A 19,376-nucleotide genomic window follows, 5' to 3' on the forward strand; every position below is an offset into this window, starting at 1 on the left:
CAATTTAAAAATCCAAACAAAGCATAAGAAAGAAAAACAATTTTCTGGAGTCCCACCACCCAGCAAAAGTGACTGGTTCAGACTTTTTCTGTTGCCTACACACACACACACACATGCACACACACACACACACATGCACACACACTTTTATATAAATTCATTCAACTTAATTTAAGCACTCTGCTTCGCCATGTGCTCCTCCCATTCAGTGCCAGTGAGCACACACATGTGTCGTCCCGCTTTGAGGCACCACCAGGCTTCTTGGCAGCATCATCATTGATTTCATCCATCTTTGATCAATACACATGAAGTTGTTTTCATATTTTTTAATGTTGTAACCAAGGCTCATTAAGTATTTTGCACCTACAACTTTGCCCACTGGTTTGGCATTGATGCTTAGGAGCAGAGATCCAGAGTCAATGTGGCCTATTCATCCATTCATTCAGTCAGTCACTCATCCATTCATTCATTCATTCAAAACAGACTGAGCACCTACGACATGCCATGCACTATCGGAGGTGCTGGAGTCGCAGCTGTGAAGAAAGCAGGCCAAGGTGCTAGCCAGGAACAGACTGTATGCAAAGCAAATGATCTAGAACGCGGCATTTTGACATACATTGTCAAATTTGTCTCCTCCAGAAAGCTGGTGCCAATTTTCATGTCTACCAACAGTGACAAAGCATCCCCCTTTCTCCCGAACTCTTGTCAAAGCTAGACAATATTAGTCTCTCCCCGTAAATCTGAGAACTAAAAAGAACAGGAAATCCTTGCTGACTTTGTTTAATGACTAACAGTTGTGGAGCATTTACTTAGGTGCCAATGACATACCCGTTGGGAAACGCTGTCATTTACTGCCTAGACGGCACGGGTCCATACGCGGCAGGTGCTACTATAATCCCTATTTTACCGATGAGGAAACTGAGGCACAAACTTACATGGCCAGAGAGCGTTGGACGGGGACTTGAACCCAGGGCTCTCTGTCACTAGAGTTTAAAGACTAGACCATTTTATAAAGTGCCTCTCACCATACCGCACTGATACCTTTTCACATGTTGCTTGGGCATGTCTAGTTCTTCTTTAGTCAATTGCCTATTTGTGCTCCTCATTTTCTTATTAACATGGAACCTTTCAGGCCCTCCCAATTTCCATCCGTAAATGAGGATCAGAATGCCCATCTGGCCAGGGAACAAACAGTGGGGACTGAAGGGAGATGGCGGAGAAAAAAACACAGCCCAGCGCCTGGCACATAAGAGACTCAACACATGTCCTTTGGGAAAAGAAAAAGACAGAGCATCGAAAGTGCTCAGTAAACAACAGTTTCTCTGCCAGCAGAAGGGATTACTATTAAGCGGGTGGAGAGGGAGACTCGGAGGTCCTCCCGGGGAGCTAGGTGCGGAAGCTGGGCGTCTGGCGTTGGCTCCGCCCAGTGAGGGGCAGAAAGCGGGGCTGCTGGGAGCTCGGGAAGGCTGGGGTCGGGCCAGTGCCTATCTGCCTCCCAAAGAGGAAAGGCCTCTGCCAGGTAGCAGAGAGGGCTCTGGGCGAAGATCCCAATGTCCAGACCTAGGAGTCAGGGTGGCCCAGGCATTTCTGCATCTACAGACTGGGCACCGAGAGGCAGGGGCTCCGGGGATGGGGACCGGGACCTCACCATGACAGTGCTGCCGACACAGTGGACTCAGAATGGGGACCAGAGCGGGGTGCAGTCACAGCTTCATTACTTACTAAAGGCACCAGGAAGTTGCTGTGAACAGACAGGCCCCAGCCCACAGGGTGCTTACCTTCCCGTTGCCGGAGGAAAGACCATCTGCCTGCCCCTCCTGGAGGACGAGCCGGAGAGCGGAGAGACCAGGGGCTGGGAGACCAGCCGGAGAGCAGAGCCCCAGACAATGGGGACGGCGGGAATGGAGGGAAGAGGCTGGCGGACAGAATTTCAAGGGCGTAGAACCCACTGAGGTTCTGACGGTGGAGAGAAGGAAGATGCCTAGGTTCAGGCCTTGGGCACGGGTGGAGGGGTGGGGGTGGGGGGTGAGCTGCTGCTCGAACAGAGGTCCTAGGACATCCGGGAGGTCACGGGAGATGTGTAGGTGGGAGAACCCACAGGGCTATTGCTTGGATGTGGGCAGTTAAAGAGGCCCCAGAATGCCTCTCGGCTGCGGGCCTGACTGACTGTGTAGGTGGCGGGCGGGACTTCAGTGTTGGGCTTTGAACTAGATTTGCCAATGGGAACATCCAGGTGGAGATGTCAGCTCTTGAAAGCCACTGTTTTCCTGGAATATTGAGGTTTCTTCAACCCTCCAGGTGGTTCTGGGAAACTCTTGATATTAATCAGAGCTCCTAAAATGACCAGAAAGGGCCAAGGGCCTTCCTCAAGGGGGCAGGAGAAAAGCGACTCAAGTAGGAGGTGGCAGCATAGCCAGGCAGTGCACAGTCCCTGCTCACAGCAGTGGACCCCGCAGGCGGTCCGGAACCCGGAGCACCCCGCTCCTAACGTGCAGGAGTTCTTTCTTGCTGGGTAATGAGGGGTGAGGGGTGGGTGGAGTGGAGCAGTTGCTGAGAAAGTCGCAGACTGTGGAGGGAGAGAACTCTTATGGGGGTGGGGGTCAATTCGGGGAGAAGCGAGCTACAGTGAGAATGGGCTATGTGAGTGGTAGATGGGAGAGAAAGAGGGTGAATAAGGTTGGCGACTAATTTGGGGGTCACCTTCCATATACTAGGAGAGACTCCAGTAAAGAATGCAATTACTGGCTGCTAATGTGAGTTTTTGGAAGCAATATGGCTCTGAGATCAGGCCAGGGAAGTGATACAAAGGACAGAGCCATCGTAATTATCACTGCTTTCAGTTATTGAGGATTTTTTTGGCACATGGACTCTGGGACCAGACTGCCTTTGGCTTGCTCTTATTTCTATCATTTACCTGTGTTTACTGCAATTTCCTCAACTAAAAAACAGAGGCAATAATAATACTGTTCTGATTGTCTACTGCTGTGTAACAAGCCATCCCTCAAACTCTATAGCCTAGAGCACCCACTATGTTATAATGCTTCTGGATTCCTTAGGGGAGGAATTTGGATGGGGTAGAAAGGGGACAGTTTGTCTCTGAGATATCAGCTGGGAAGCTGTCAGTGGTTGGGGGCTGGACTCCTCTAGGACTGTCATCTGCAGCGCCACCATGAGGCCTCTCCACATAGCTTGAGCTTCCTGGCAGCATGGCGGCCTCAGAATAGTCAGATTCACACACAGAGAGTTAGGGCTCCAAGAGTGAGTGTTCCCACCAGTGAGGCAGCAATTGCTTCTCCTTTGCTGATCTAGCTTTGAAAGTCACATGATGTCACTTTCCACTGTATTCTATTAGTTGAAGTACAGTCACCACTTGAACTACGTGGGGGGTTAGGGGCACGGTTCCCGTGCCATCAAAAAATCCACGCATTACTACAGTGAACCCACCACACACGCAGATTCCCAGTAGCAGAGTTGACCCTTGAACAACACAGGTTTGAAATGCATGGATCCGTTGAAAAAAACCCTCGTCTCAGTAGACCCTCGGTGTTCAAACCCATGTTCAAGGGCCAGCTGTGGTTACAAGCCCACCCAGGCTCAAGGAGGGTGGCGGGGGACACAGACCGTGCCTCCTGGTGGGTCGAATGCCAAAGAAGAACTAGCGGTCAAGCTTTATAACGGCCGCTTGTACTTACCTCACAGAGTTGTTGTGAGGATTACATCAATTAGTCAATTAGAAAGAACTTAGGGCAGGGCCTGGCATCTAATAAGTGCTCAGTGAACATCAGCCATGGTGATGATGGTCATTGTTGTTGATAGATACCCCTAGTCTGCAGAGAGGAGGAAGTGGGCTCAAGGTCAAGCACTGGGTGCTGTACCCACCTTGGTGTCTTTTCTCCCTCCAGTCTCATCCCCCCTCCCAGCCCTGAGGCAGAGATGCTCTGGGGAACCATCCCTGGCTAATGCACTCAATTCCCAGAGCGCCCACAGATCTGCACCATTTGTGACTACTAATTTAGTGCCATCAAAACCCACTCAGTATTAATAACCTCCCAAACAGGTGAATGGCGCCGCTCCAATTCCAGCAAATGAAGCTTCTTCCTCACGGGCTGCTCTTGGAGGTGCCCTCAGTCACTTTTCTCGGGCCTCCCTGGCCTGTTGCTGGAGTGTAGGTGGCGCCCATTCTCACCCCGCTTCTCCCTGCTCCCAACGGTGACGGGCGGCAGGCATCCCGGGGCCCTGTGGCTCAGTTGTGTGGCAGCCTTGACTTTGGATCTGAGTCTCAGGAATATAGCTTGTGAGTCAGGTGACCCCGGGCAGGTTCTGATCCCCTCAAGCCTCAGTTTCCCCAGCTGTGAAAGGGCAAGAACAATGCCTGCCCGAGATGCTGGCTCAAAACGCAGGTCTCTGGTTCCCACCTTGTATCAATGGAATCGGCCCTCTCTTGTCCTGAGGATGAGCTGGGGTGGGGGTGGAAGGGTGAGGGGCAGGGCAGGAAAGAAGCTGGTTGGTGAGAGGTGAGCTGATAATCCACTCAGCTCATCAGTGTGCCAGGGGTTTGGATATAGCAGTGCCCACCATGGCATTGTTGTGAGACTTATAAGAATAATAAATGTAGTTCGTAGCCCAGTGCCAGGCACACAGCCCACAGTTTATACAGGCTACGCTGTTAGCTAATGTCCTTAGGAAGTATCTGGGATGGTTCCAGGAATGAAGGGAACTTCTGGTGGGCAGAGGCACCAGAAAGGGAGCAGAGGTCTAGAATCCAGAGGCTGGGGACACAGGGGAAGTCTCCCAGCCTCACTTCATTCTTAACCCTCCAGCAGGACTGTTCCTCCAGAGGATTCTCACCCTCCCCCCAGCCTGGCCCGGAGGCCTGGCCAAGGCCTCTGCTTCCTGCCCTCCCCTTTACACAGAGAGAAGTCCCAAGGCTTCTGTGTGACCACAGCTCTGCCACCTCTTAAGCTGTGAGACCTTAGAAAAATCGCCTTACCTCTTTGAGCCTTGTTTCCTTGGTGATGAAATGGGCATAATTTCCTAGCCTCCCAGCTCATCAAGCTATTGTGAGCCCCATCAGATAATGGACCTAAATTGTTTAGCAAACTGCCAAGCCCCTTAGGATGAGGTTAAGAAGCAGGAACCCACCCATGGAACAGATGAGCAAGGTGAGGTGTCTCATAGCAGAGGCCACTCAGCAAGCTGACAAAGTGCAGAAGTACCGCAAACCAACACAGCTAGTAATTCCAGGTCCTGAGTGGGAACGGCACGGAATTAAGAAAACAGGCTTAGAGAAAAAGGAAGATGGGATCGGGAGGCCTCTGCAATGCTGATGGCAAAAACAGAGTGCACTCAACACCTGCTTCCTGCTTTATTTATAGGGCAAAGTAGGGTCATTAGCAAATCAAAGAGATCTCTGATCACATTTCCAAGGCAACCAAGAGTTCTACCAAGTGCAGAAAACCCCCACCATACATAACATCTTAACTTCACAAGACAAAGGATAAAAGAAACTTGCCTCCAGTCTTTCCAGGGGACATGGGAGGGGGGGAGGATGAGTATAAACAATCCAGCACCATAGCAAAATAGCCTTTAGCAACTTCACAGAACAAGTGAGGTGGGGGGTTGGGCAGACTGTCAGCTTACTGCCGGTTCCCCACACTTCTGTCCCCCCAAAATTTAAACTGCAAAGACCCCGTTGGCCCTCAGTCCCCAACACAGAAGAGTCACCTCCTACAGCCTGAGCTCTAACTCATGGAAGCCCCTGTCCCAGGGTAGGATCCAGATTCGAGACCAACTCTCCTGGCTCTTCCCAGGAATCTCGGCACACAGCACTCCGGAATCATTAACCTGGCCGGTGGGGTCCAGTAGGGGTGTGAGTGATCTCCCAGGAGCCTGACGCAGAGAAAAGGAGGAAGGAGAGCCTTGCGTAGTGACCACAGGGGCAGGTGGGCAACAGGGCTTAGCCTCTCAGAGCTCCTCCTAACCTCGGAGCAGTCCTCACTGTGCCCAGCGGCACCCTCACCCAGTTAGCTCCCCTAGAAATGTGAGTGTTATATAGGGTCATCAATCTGTCCCAGTTTTCCTGGGAATGTCCTAGTTTTGAAACTGAATGTCCTGTGTCCCCGGCAAGCCGGAAGTCTTGGTCACTTTAATATCAGAGCACTTGGGTTAATAGCACAGTTCCGCAGCCAGAGCCCCGGGCTGGAGTCCCAGATCTGTGCCTGGCTGTGCGTCTTGGGCAAGTTATTTACTGTTTCTGTGCTTCGGTGTCCTTACCTGTAAGATGGGGGTGACGCACCCCACGTCGTGGAGATCCCGTGCGCCTGGCTAGATCGTGCATGTAGAGCGCTTAGCACAGGGTCTGGCATCCAGCACTTGTCTGAAATGTCAGCCTTTGTCATTCTTTAAAGTTCTCTTTGGGGGGGGGGAGATGATGCATGTGCAGACCCAATCACCCTTGCCAGCACCCATGGGGTGCAGGCTGCTAATGGGGGTACAGAGATGAGGATGCCCGCCCTGGTCCTGCCCTCAGCGGGGAGCTGAGAATTGTGTGTGAGTAATGACCACAGCTAGAAATCAATGCATGTCCGGTCGGGGTATAAAAACACAGGCTTGATCGTTGAATCATTCACTTAGAACAGGTGACTTTTCTGACATGTATATTATACCTCAATAAAACCCTTAAAATACAGCCAAAGCCAAAACCAATAAACAAAGGCTCTGGTAGCCTTTCAGAACAGGAAATGCTCATCGTGGCCAGGGATATGGGGGATTGTGGAAGGCTTCAAAGGCAGAGTTGCCATTTTGAATGGATCTCCAGGCATGGGGAGAATTTGGACGCTGGAGGCGATGGGAGTCAGGGACACTGGGCAATGGGCCCAGTGTGAAGAGCCTGGGTTGATATTCACATCCTGCTGCTCTCAAGCTGTGTGACCTGGGACAAATGGCTTCATATCTCTGAGCCCCAACTCCCCTCATTTGTAAAATAGAAAGAGTCCATAAGAAGTGCCCAGAACAGTCCCATAGAGCAGCACCCAGCACAAAGCAGCCAGTTTTTTCTGGGACAAGAAAGGCAGAGCCAGGAGGTCCATGTGAAGGTTCTGCATTTATTCACCTGATTTTCACAACACATTTGCTGAGTGTGTGAGCCGCTCTGGTTCACAGAGCTTAAATTCTAACAGGCACTCACCAAAGAGGGAGCAATGGAGAAGAGCCAGCAGCTCAGACTGGCTGGAGTTCAGGGGTGTGTGGGGCGGGGGGCAAAGGGAATGACGTTGGGGAGAAGTTGGGGTTTTGTGGAGAGCTGTAAAGGCTTTGATTTCCCTTTGCTTGTATCAGAGGGAGCAGAGTTTGGAGTAGAAGGACATTGTAATCAGCTCAAGTGAACACCCTCCTCCCACTCCTCTGTCCTAATTCCCTCCCTCCCTCTTAAAATGTTTCTGTGCTGGCACTGGGGTTACCAGACATAGTCTGTCTTCCCAATGCTCACCAGGCAGACTTTAATCAAATGACTCCCTCAAAGAAATGTGAAATTTGTGAAATTGCAACTCTGATTAGCAGCAAGAGGAAAGGGGTCTGGTGTTATGAGGATTCATAAGAGAAGAGGTCTGACCTCATCAAGAGGGTCGGGGACAACTTCTGTCAGACACGGCCACTGGGCAAGCTAGGGGGGGGATGAACGTGAACTCAGCAAAGGAGGCTGGGAAACGAATTCCAGGCTGCAGGTGCAGCACGGGCTAAGGCTCCGTGGTGGGACCGCCGTGATGGACAGGAGGGTCCAAAGGGAGGTGTATGACAGGGGGCAGGGTGGGAGAAGCCAGATGATCTGGCTCCTGGAGGCCGTGTCTGGGGCTTTGCTTTTATCCTGAGAGCACCGGGAAATCTAGACTAGTTTCAGCAGGAGGACAAAGTGATGGGTGTGTGTTAAGTGAAGGTCAGTAATGCGGAAGGGAGCACCGTGTTGAGAGGCCCAGAGCAGAAGCAGAGTGTCAGCCTGAGCTCACTCAAAAGCAGAGTGGAGACAAGGACTTGGTGGCCAGCAGTTTACTGGGCAGTGACCTCCCCAGGAGCATGAGCGATAAACTGGGGAGAATGGGTCAGAATTGTTGGGATCTGCTCTAGGCAACCGGGACTCCATCTTGCTCGAATACCCGGAGAATTGAGCACAAAGGCTCCCAGAATGGCCCATGCACCCTAAATGGAAGGCCAGGACCTCATCTATCAGGGGTGTAGACTTTCCCAAACATCTGTGCTGAGCAGGAGCACAGGTCCCCCAACATCACAACAGCCCCAAGGCCAACTGGGGAGACAGTCATGGCACATGCTTGAGGCCAGACCATGTCAGTGTCCAGAGACTCAGTGACTGCAGGAACTGTCCACTCCAATCTCAGGTGACATCAGAGGAGGAGCCAAGAGGGTGAGGCAGGAGCTGGAAGGATCGGATACTCCAATACCCGGATACCCCGTGAGGGGGCTCCTGAAGTCATTGGGTGAGAGAGGAAGACGGTGAGGACTAGGACCGTGGCCCAGGGGGATGGAGGAAGGTGGGTGGGTTCCAACAATGTTCAGGAGTTAACTCAGCAGGTCTCGGTGGTGGATTTGGTCGAAGGTGGTGCTCTATGCTAAGAGAGAGAATCCCCCTGGGGGAAGAGCAGGTGTAAAGGTAGGGAGCGTGGGGATGGTTGGGAGGAGCCTTTGAGCTGGAGGTGCCTTTGAGACATCCCACAGAAGGTACTGAGAAAGCAGCGGAGCATTTGGATGGGGAGGTCTGGGGAGAGGTCCAGACCGCAGCCATAAATGTGAGTCATCCAAGTCTGGGTGGTAATTGAAGCCATAGGTGAGCATGAGATCACCTGGGGAGAGAACAGAGCTAAAGAGTTAAGATAATCCCCTAGAACCACCCCCACCCCACAGCCACCTGCAGGCCCTTCCCTCCTGGACCACTCCCCTATCATCCTCACTCCCCCCCCCCCCCCGCCCCCACCCCCGCCAGCTTCACAGGAGAGAGAGAGAGTGACATTTCAGCACTTGTGATTCTAATTGAATTTAATTGTCTCCTCAGAGTTACGCTAAAACCTTTTTAAAGTCCCCAGAAATTAGGGAGCATCGATAACACCACTCCTCAGGGTTTTAATCTGTGTCCTCCCCAAGAACAGCGATTAATTTTTTACGAGCTAATCATATCTCTTAGGCAGACTGTCAGCAGAGGACCCGTCCTATCTCATCAATAATGAAGTGATCCCGGCTCCTGCCTCTCCGCAGCCTCCTGCATAATTCACCGGAGGGCGTCAGACAGGGGAGCCCAGGGGCCAGGTCCTCTTAATTGGTGTCCTTGTAATTATCCACAGGGGCTGGAGGGGGGTGGGGGGAGGGCGGGGGGGGGGGCGGGAGGGGCGGATAAGGGACAGAAGGGCTGATTGATTGATGAGCCCACATCTGCCACTGTTGTTCAATGTGTTCGCACCTGTGTCTGTGTGCCTTCTCCACGGACACCTCATCTACATGCTTCTCACTGTTCCCTGCCCTTCACCTTCTCTTTTTTGCTTCCTGTCACACACCATGTGACACTGCCTTTTTGGACGGGTTCTACCTTTTGGCCCTGCAGCCAAAGTCCCAGGAGATGCTATGGGCTCCATTCGACAGATGGGTAAACTAAGGCCCAAAGAGGAAGAGCAACTCACTCAAGGTGACAGAGCATGTTGGTAGCAGTCAGAAGCAGTCAGAGCTAGACCTAGTGTGGGGTCTCCCAGATCTGTGCTTTGTAAACATCAGGCCAGGTGTGGCTCCCACAGTGTGTCTATACCGGGTGCTACAGGGGAATTTGTTATTTCCTTTTCCATCAACAACACCTCGGGCATCCTCCCCACCCCCCATGCTCAGCTGGCCCTGAGTTCTGGTCACCCTTTCTGGTCAGTTTCTGAGGCCAGAGATGGAGTGAGCTGGGGGTGAAGAGTTTGCAGAAGCAGAGATGGGAACTGAACCAGTTGCCCTCTCTCCTCTTTGGTGCCATTGTGACAACTGTCCTCGGGTCATCTGGACAGATTCCAGAAACAAGGGGAAGGCCTGGTGTCTAAAAATCCCCCCCCCCCAGGGAACCTGATTATTTGTAGCTAAGCCTTGAGCCAAATCCCCCTGAGGGTCAGTAGCTAAGGCAACATGGAGATAAGAGCAGGGTCTTCCTGGACCCCCCACGGTGTTACCAGTCCAGCAGCTGGAACCCAGTCCAGCATTCTCGGTGACCTACCTATCCTATGAAGGGGGGCCCCTTGCTGGGGATGGACCCCTCTCTCTATGCCTGGCTCAGGCACCTGGGCAGTTCTCAGGGGCTCCGCAGTTCTCTGTGGATGAGCCCCAAATCCAGGTCTCTGCCCTGACCTTGGACTAAAGCAGTGGCCATTGCTCCTTGAGAACCCAACTCAACATATCAAAAAACTTTTCTCACTTCCCCAGCACCCACCTTCTGTCCCTTTGTCTTATTTATCTGTTATAGCTAGGGTGACAATTGCCCTGGCTTGCTCAAGAAAAGAGTTTCCAGGGACACAAGACTTTATTCTAAAACTGGGATAGTCCTGAGCAAACCAGGATAAGGTGGTCCCGTAGTGTCCCCAGGCACCCAGACTGGAGACCTCAGCATTGGAGAGCAGCAGTACTGGCGGCTGGGGACCGGGGTGGGGTCTGCACCTGGTGACCTTGCGAATGGTCCCTAAGGCCTCTGAGCCACAGTTGGCTCATCTGAAATGGAGTAGTAGTAATAAAAAACCCCAACAAGATTGTTTTAAGGAGAGCGTGAGATCGGGTATGAAACTGAGTTGGCACAGCACCTGGCTCACACATGTCACTCTTGTGACAACAGATCACAACGCCTCCCCTCTCCCACCCGCCGTACTGTTGCTAAATGCGGCCAAGTCCATGAGAGTTTCCATCGCCTGCAAAATACAGTCCCTGTTTCCCAGCTTGGAATTCAAGAAGCTCACAGTCCGGCCCCAGCAGACCTTTGCACCCTCCTCCTGCTCCTTCTCCTGTGGGTACCACCCAGGGTCAGCCTGGCAGGACAACTGCCCATTTCCAGACTCTGCCTCAGACTCTCCACTTGATCCCTCTCCTGACCCCCTCTCTTGCCCACCCCTCAAGGCCCATTACAAGGGTTGCCTACTCCAAGGAGCTGTCCTTGATTTCATACCCATCATGAGATCAGAGTCCCCTTGAACCTCCCATAGTATCCAGTCTGTACCTCTCTTAAGGCGCCCAGCACATTCTGAGTGTAATTAATAACTGTCACTAATACTGTATTCATTAAGTTGTTTCTATGTACCAGACATTGTTTTCAGTTCTTTGACTTATAATAACTCCATTAATCCCCAGATCCAAGACCCTATGAAGCGGATATGATTATTAGATCCACTTTAGGTCTAGAAGCAGAAGCCCAGAGAGGTAAAGACATTTACCAAAGGTCACACAGGAGCTAGCTGAATGGCAGAGTTCAGAGTAACAGTTAAGAGCTTAAATTTTGGAGTCAGATACACTTGGGTTCAAACCCAGACTCTGGTACCTTCTCCTTGAGTGACTTCTACAGGCTCCTTACCTCCCTGAGTCTCAGTCTTCCCTTTAAAATCAAGAATCCCAAAACCTACTTCCTAGGGTCTAGGGAAGATGAGATAGCACAATCTCTGCCTGGCACAGAGTAGGTGCTCAATAAAATGGCCCCTGTTGCTTTTAGCTTAAACTATGTGGTAGGTTCCTACTTGCTTTCAACTCAATGATGATTTCCCGGGCCCCTACCCAATCCACTTCATTATTTTCAGGCTTTTTTTTTTTTTTTTTTTTTTTTAAGGACTCACACACAGAGTGTGGCTTTGCTAAGGTTCTAGAACTAGGCAGGCCAGGGATTCAGTCCTGGCTCCAGGATTTCCCAGTTGTACATGACCTTGACAAGGTCGTGCAGCCAGAGGGCATGAGGTTAAAATCAGCATGCCAACCCAGGTCATGGGGGCAACTGTGGATGGAGGGAGGTAGGGCATCCACTCACAGCCCATCACCTGGGACCCTGTCCCCTGTCCCCCCAGGTCTGGCTCCAGCAGGTGCCTATAGCACCCCAGGGATTAAATGGGGCCCCAGAGATGGCCCAGCTGAGCAGGAGCAAGAAGACCAGGGTGACTTTAATGCTGTTCAGATCTGTGGCTCCAGGCAACAATGCTGTATTTGCATTTAAATGGAGGTTTGAAAGTCTGTAAATCTCCATTTCCCAACTACAGATGCCTCAATGGTTAGATGAACCCCTGAAGCACTGAGTGTTGGTGCATCTTAAATCTGCAGCAGATCAAAAGATCAAAAGAGCGGTGTTCAGGCAGAGGGCTCTTCCCTCGCCTCCTGGCCAGCTGGGCCAGCGCTACATTTGAGGCTGCTGATTCTTCCTTGCCCTCTGCGGACCTGGGTAGGCCCTGCCCCTGCCCCTGTCCCTTCCAGGAAGGCCTCTGGGATTGCCCAGCAGTAGCTGTCACCGGATCCTCCACAGCCTTCCCTTCACTTTGCTCTGCAGAGAGGACAAGCATCACTGACAGGTGGATTGGAAACCTCACCTGTGTCTGTGGCCAGGCCACTCAACTGTTCTGGGAGGCACTGTATGACTGATGGCCGTGGCCATGCAGGTTCACCTTGGATTCAGGCAGACAGTAAAGAAACTGTGGAGCCGGAGGATGGTGGGCCATTCCATTTATTAGAGTCTCGCAATGGCAGACAAGCAAGCAGGCGGGGCAAACAGACTGGGGAAAAAACCCCTTCTGTAGCAAACAATAGCAAAAACGGCCCCTCCCAATGGCGACAGGCAATCTGCAATCTACAATGTGCCACACTGAGGGCAAGCACCTGCAGCCTTTCATAGACTATACACACGTGGTGCTGCCCCATGCTCGTGTACCAATCAGGCAAAGTACAAGCGAGCAAGCCTAACACACTTGTTTGCCCAACAGGCGTCATTCCTCCCTAGAATGTGTAGGGGAGGGGTCCCCAAACTACGGCCCACGAGCCACATGCGGCCCCCTGAGGCCATTTATCAGCCCCTGCCGCACTTCCGGAAGGGGCATCTCTTTGATTGGTGGTCAGTGAGAGGAGCATAGTTCCCATTGAAATACTGGTCAGTTGTTGATTTAAATTTACTTGTTCTTTATTTTAAATATTGTATTTGTTCCCGTTTTGTTTTTTTTACTTTAAAATAAGATATGTGCAGTGTGCATAGGGATTTGTTCATAGTTTTTTTTATAGTCCAGCCCTCCAACAGTCTGAGGGACAGTGAACTGGCCCCCTGTGTAAAAAGTTTGGGGACCCCTGGTGTAGGGAGTATACTTCCAAGTCAGGTGCGTTCCTGACCTGGCGGGATCCCAGGTTTTGGGCCAGGGTAGGAGACTTTCACAAGGTAACATTTTCAGCTTTCCTTTGTCCCCTCAAATTTCAGGCTGGGCCTGCCAACAACACACAGTCTGGAGCCTAACTTTAAAGACATTATCCAGATGCTTGCTAGAATAAGCAGCAAGGTCTGGGGCGGGCCGGCCGGCAGTCTGTCGGGCTGTGACACCTGCCCCATCCTTGCTGCCCAGGAAGGGCTGGAGGACAATTCTGGGAGTGGAGTGGGGTGTGCAGGAAGACGGAGTTTCCATCATTCTCCCACACCTCCCGGGACTTGTCCTCCTAGGATGCTCCCAGAACTTGAACCTCTTAAATGCTCCTGGAACTGTCTGTCCACAGACCTTTGTCTAAGCTGCTCCTTCAGCCTGAACCGACCCCAGCCCGATTCCCCAGCTTGGGTCAGTCCACCTCTTGGAAGGAGCTTTTCAAGTTGAAATTTACCTCCTTCTTCCAGGACATCATAGCATTATATTCGTACCTACCTCTGCAGCTCCCACCGGGAACTCTCAGGAGGGGGAGGGGGGTTTAGCAGGGAGGCTCCAGGCCTCCTACCCCTAGTCCAAGCAGAAAGCTATGCTTCCGTCTAGTCTAAATTAGGGGATTTGACTTCAGCTTTTTTTTTTCTTTTTAAGATTATTTTTTAGAACAGTTTTAGGCTGATGGCAAAATAGAGTGGAAGGTACAGAGGGTCCCCATGTACCCCCTGCTGTGACACAGGCATAGCCTCCCCCTTAACCAACATCCCCCAACAGAGTGGTACATTTGTTACAACTGGTGAACCTCTACTAACACATGTTTATCACCCAGAGTCCATAGTTGACATTAGAGTTCACTCCTGGTTACATTGTATGGACTTGGACAAATGTATAGTGACATGTATCCAGCATGTGCAGAGGATCATGCAGAGTCATTCCTCTGTCCTAGTAACCCTCTGTGCTGTTCCTATTCCTCCTCCACCCCTCCCTTAGCGACCAGGGTCTTTTTTTATTGCTTTATCCTTTTGCCTTCCCCAGAATGTCATACAGTTGGAATCACGCAGCACGCAGCCTTTTCAGATGGGCTTCCTTCACTTACTACAAAGTATTTAAGTTTCCTCCATGTCTTCAGGGCTTGATAGCTCACTTCTTTTTAGCACCCAACAATATGCCATTGATCGGATGCATCGCTGTTGATGTATCCATCCACCCTCTGAAGGACATTTTGCTTGCTTCAAGTTTTGGCGATTAGAAATGAAGCTGCTATAAATATCTGCATGGTTTTTGTGTGTGGATGGATATAAGCTTCCCACTCGCTTGGGTGAGTGCCGAGGAGCCCGGTACCGTTCTGCATTCCCACCTGCACTGAGAGTCCCCGTGACTCCACATCCTTATTGGCATTTGGTGTTGTCACGTTCCCTCTGGGTTTTGGCCATTCTGATCGGTATGCAGCAGTATCACTGTTTAGTTTTCTTAAAAGTCCAAGTTTGGGGGACTCTTCTGCCCAGGAATTCTGTGATCAGAGGTCCCAGGTGGAGGGGGGAATTCCTGGCAGCCAGGTGCGGATCTGCCTCCTTTGCCCTAAGCAGCCCCTGTGCACAACAGGGGTCTGAGTTGCCTCGACTTAATTTTGTTATTTCCAAAATGATTCAGTCCCCACGAAGGGCCGAACCACTCAGAGCAGCGGGCACCTGGAGAATTTTTCCTGAATGAGAAAGAAATACTCCTTTCCCTGCCCCCCTCCCCTGGGTCAGGCCAGGGCCCTCACTGTAGACCTGAGTTACGTTGCAGTCGGAAGTGCTTGGACTCAGGGTTTGGGAGATGGGGGTTTGAACCGTGGCTGCTCCACATAAAATTGGAGAGATTATAGGCAGGTGCCTGCTCTTCTGTGCCTGTTTTTCCATCTGTAACTCGGGAACTATAGCATGGAGAGCCAGGGAGATAATGGACCTAGAGAACTCAGGGCTCAGCTCATGTGAGGTGAGTACTCAGTGGACGCCACCGCCGTCGTTGTTGTTATTACTGTTATCGTTGCCATCCTCTGGTTGAAGGCCTCCCCAGGACCGAAGACATGAGAAGGAGCAATGGGCATGATGGCCTTGCCCTGGCATTCATAGAAATGTTTCCTGAAGGGTTTGTCCCTGGAACACTGACCCCAGAGGGTGTTCCTGGGACACAGGAGGTGTCTGAGGTCAGACAGGTTTGGGGACGGCTGGGCTCAGCAGAAACAAGCAGCTTACTTTATGGCAAGATTTGTCAGACATCTGTGCAGCTTCCAGAAGAAACACCAGTGCGTGGTGCTGCTACCCAGACTTCCTGGGCCAGGGGACCTCCTTGTTCTGGGAGCATCTTGTTAAACCAGGGGACGCATCGAGGAAGGCTGGGTGAGACTGGGGAGTAGGGGCAAGCTTTACCCACCGTGAGGTGACTTCTATAGCCTCTCACCATAGTCCCTCACCCTCCTCCATGGGCCCCTGCATCCTGGCTACAGCAGGTTGCCTGGCTGAGCCGGACCACACTAGCTACTGCCCCACCTGAGGACCCCTCCACGCTATCCGCCATCTCTTTCCCGGCGAGACCCACTCATCCTTTAGGTCTCCACTCAAACGTGGCCTCCTCTGCACAGCCTGTCTTAACCTCTGAAGGCAGAGTTGGGAGCTGCAGATGCTCCCAGCACACCCTGTTGTCAAACCCTTATCACTACAGTGTTTTGTGTGTGTGCATCTCTTCCTCATTGAACCACAGGCTTCTTAAGGGTAGGAACTACATCTTACCCCTAGCCTGAGGTCCTGGCACAGAATAAGTACCCAACAAATAGGAGTTATGACTTGGATGTGTGCAATAGTATTCAGGAACGTGGTCTGGTGTAGTAGTTAAAGACATAGTCACTGGCATCAGAAAGACCTGAGTTCAAATCCCAGCCTTACCTTTTATTAATTCTATGAACTTGCAACAGTTATTAAGCTTCTCTAAGCCCAGTGCCATTATCTGTGAGATGAGGGAAAGAAGTCTGCCTCCTCGCACACAGGGTCGCTGTGATCTGTCACATGAAGCTGCTGACAGAATGCAAGGGCTCAGTGCAGGGGCGGCGTATTGAATAAGGAGGCCCTGGGGCTCTGGGTCCCTGTGTCTTCAGAAAGTTTAATGTGCATTTCCACTTTCTCATTTGTAAAACAGAGATGATAATTCTGTCGCAGGGTTGTTGTGAAGATGAAATGATTAATGTGGGTAGAGAGAAGACTCAGTTTAGTGCCCGGTACATACTATGTCCTCAAGAAATGTTAGCTGGCGTGATTCCCATCGTTGTTGTCAAAGATCCAGGTGAGAATCCCAACAATCAACTGCTCCCCAGCACAGTGGTACAGAGTGTCCTGCCCTTGACCAGAACGGACCTGAAGGGCTGGGTGCCCCCCTTCACTGCCTTTACAGGGGACACCTTACGTCTCCAGCACCCCCTCTCCCCCACCTGCCCCTCCCACCCCAGACCAGAGCCCACTGTCCCCCGGCCCCCACCATCAGTTCAGCAGCCCTGACACAGCTGATTGGGAATTGGGTTTATTTCTGTGCCTAACCCCTCCTCCTCTCCCCTCTGAAAAAGCAATTACACTCATGTTTACCAGAGTGGGCGGCTGCAGTCTGTCGTTTGCCTATCTTATCCTGTTGAGCTGCCCCATTTCCAGCCTGCTTTGTTTAGGTTGGGATGAGAGATTTGCATAATCGGTAAAAATGGAGCTCAGGAAAGGGAGGGGGTGGTTTGGTTTCAGGCCAGCATATTGTCAGCACAACTTTGGGGACCTGGATGGACCTAGGGGTCTTTCCTAATGGGAGGTGCTCTTGCAGGGTCTTGTTTTCCCAGCCCCTGTTGGGCAGGGCAGGTCCCCCTCCCTCACCCAGCCTGGTCCATTCCTGCAGGCCAGAACAAGGCTTAGAGGGCCTGGAGCGTCTGCTGATCATGGCCCTCTCTACATACAGCTTTCAGTGCCCTGTCTGACAGTCCTCATCTCATCTTGTCTTCTGCTCCCACCCCCAGTCCCTCCAAGGGGCCAGTGTGGCACATTGCACACACCCTTAGGATTCCAACTCCTGGCTATGACATGGACCCTGTTTAGCTTTCCTCAAAGTTGACCCTGAAGAAGGACTTGGGTGCAGGTAGGTTATGTGGGCGGAGATTTCAGGAAGGACAGAGAAAGAGTGAGGAAAGTGAGCCAGGAGAGAGAGAAAAGTCCATAGCCCAGGTGAGTGGTGGTAAGTGGGTAACAGCCGTGGGCCACTGGGCTTAAGTCCTCTGGAGACTCTCCGAGAGACTGACACACAGCTAGGAACTGTCCCACTGAGGCTGGAGGAGTTGGCATACCTGTCCACCAGGGTAGAGTGCTAATTACAGCCCCTGGAAGAGGCCCTTCCCACGTTGATGTTGGGCTGGGCCATGTGACTTGCTTTGGCCCACGGACATCAGCGCATGTGACCCAAGCAGAAGTTCGATAACCACTTGCACATCAGGGCTGACCCTCTTGGAAACTCTGTAGCCACCAAATGGGAAGTCTAGGTTGTCCTGACAGAGAGGCCACTGGGAGGAGATGAAGGCACCCCAGTCCACAGTTGCTCCTAATTGCCAGGCATGTTGGGGCCATCCCATCCAGAGGACTGCAACTGCATAAGTGACCCGGGTGAGACAACAGGAGAACCTTCCAGCTGAGCAGAGCCCAGCTGCAGAATCATCAGCAGATGAATGATCATGTGGAGACACTGAGTTTGGGATTGCTTATTACTCAGCAATAGATAACTGATATATCCACTATCACCCTTCCTTCACTGCTGTAGGTCGCTTGAAGGGGGTACTCACTCCCGGACACTCCTGACCAGCCCTGCACATAGACTCTTATGGCTAGAGAAAGCCTTCAGGTAGAGAGATGCCCCATTTAAAGCAGGGCACTATCTCAGTGTATGGGAAGTGGCAGCTGGAGCTGCAGGTGACTTTCAGGTGGGCCAAGGTGCTGGGACAGAGCACCGACAGCATCAGTGAGGCCACCTACCTGTGAAGCGACCAGGGGGCTGCCCTGCGGAAGGCGCCCCTTCAGAGTGTTCATGCAGCCAGGAGGAAGGAGACTGGTATTCCCACCACGTGAAGCAGTGTCTAGCAGTTCCATCAATATTTGTTGGACAAATGAGTGAATGAATGAAGCATAAGCTGAGTTGAAGTTGAGTAGAAATTAACCAGGTGAAGAGGGGAAGCAGAAGGTTTTTAGGCAGGTGGAGCAGCGCCTACCAAGGCCACTGTGGGCTGGGGTCGAGGTAGAGAGAGTGTGGCAGGAAGTAAGACTTGGGGAGGCCCGGCAGGACCGTGAAGACCCTAAGATGGCTCACCAGAGGGGGGCTTTTACTTCATCAGGCTTATTTTAGGACTATCCCTGACTGCTCCATGGAGAGAGCCCTGGAGGAGCTGAGACGAGAGGCAGGAGACTGTGAGGAGACCATTGCCCAGTCCAGACCGAGGGGACGTGTGTGCAAATAGACAGATACAGATGGATCTGAGAGATCTAGGATCTAGGCGGAAATACTGACAAGCCTTGCCTCAAGTAGGAGGAGCTTAGCCAGGGTTCACTTCCGAGCCTCCAGCCCAGCCCCGCCCCCCTTTGCTCTTGCCAACCCTTCTCCCCGGTTCATCTTCAGGAAGCCTTGGCAAGCTCCCACCCCAGGCAACACTGGGGCCTCCCCTCTGGGTGAGCAGTGTGCTTTTCTTGACTTGGATTATGAGGCACCCCATTCTATGGTCAGCTTTTAACACTGCTGGGCTCACAGCAACCACAGACTAAACGCTACTCTCCTTTGCTCCTTTGCTCCCTCCCTCCCCCACTTTCCTCTTTCCTTCGTACATCCGCTGAACCTGGCACCCATGCCCCTTGCAGGATTAAACCATCCCCCACAACATAGAGGTGGTATGGGAAAGGGGCAAGAGCATGCAGGGTATCCAGGTTCAGATGGGTCTGAGTTTGAAGCCAACTGGCT

Source organism: Saccopteryx bilineata, chromosome 3, assembly GCF_036850765.1.
Source record: "Saccopteryx bilineata isolate mSacBil1 chromosome 3, mSacBil1_pri_phased_curated, whole genome shotgun sequence".
NCBI classification, from domain to species: Eukaryota; Metazoa; Chordata; class Mammalia; order Chiroptera; family Emballonuridae; genus Saccopteryx; species Saccopteryx bilineata.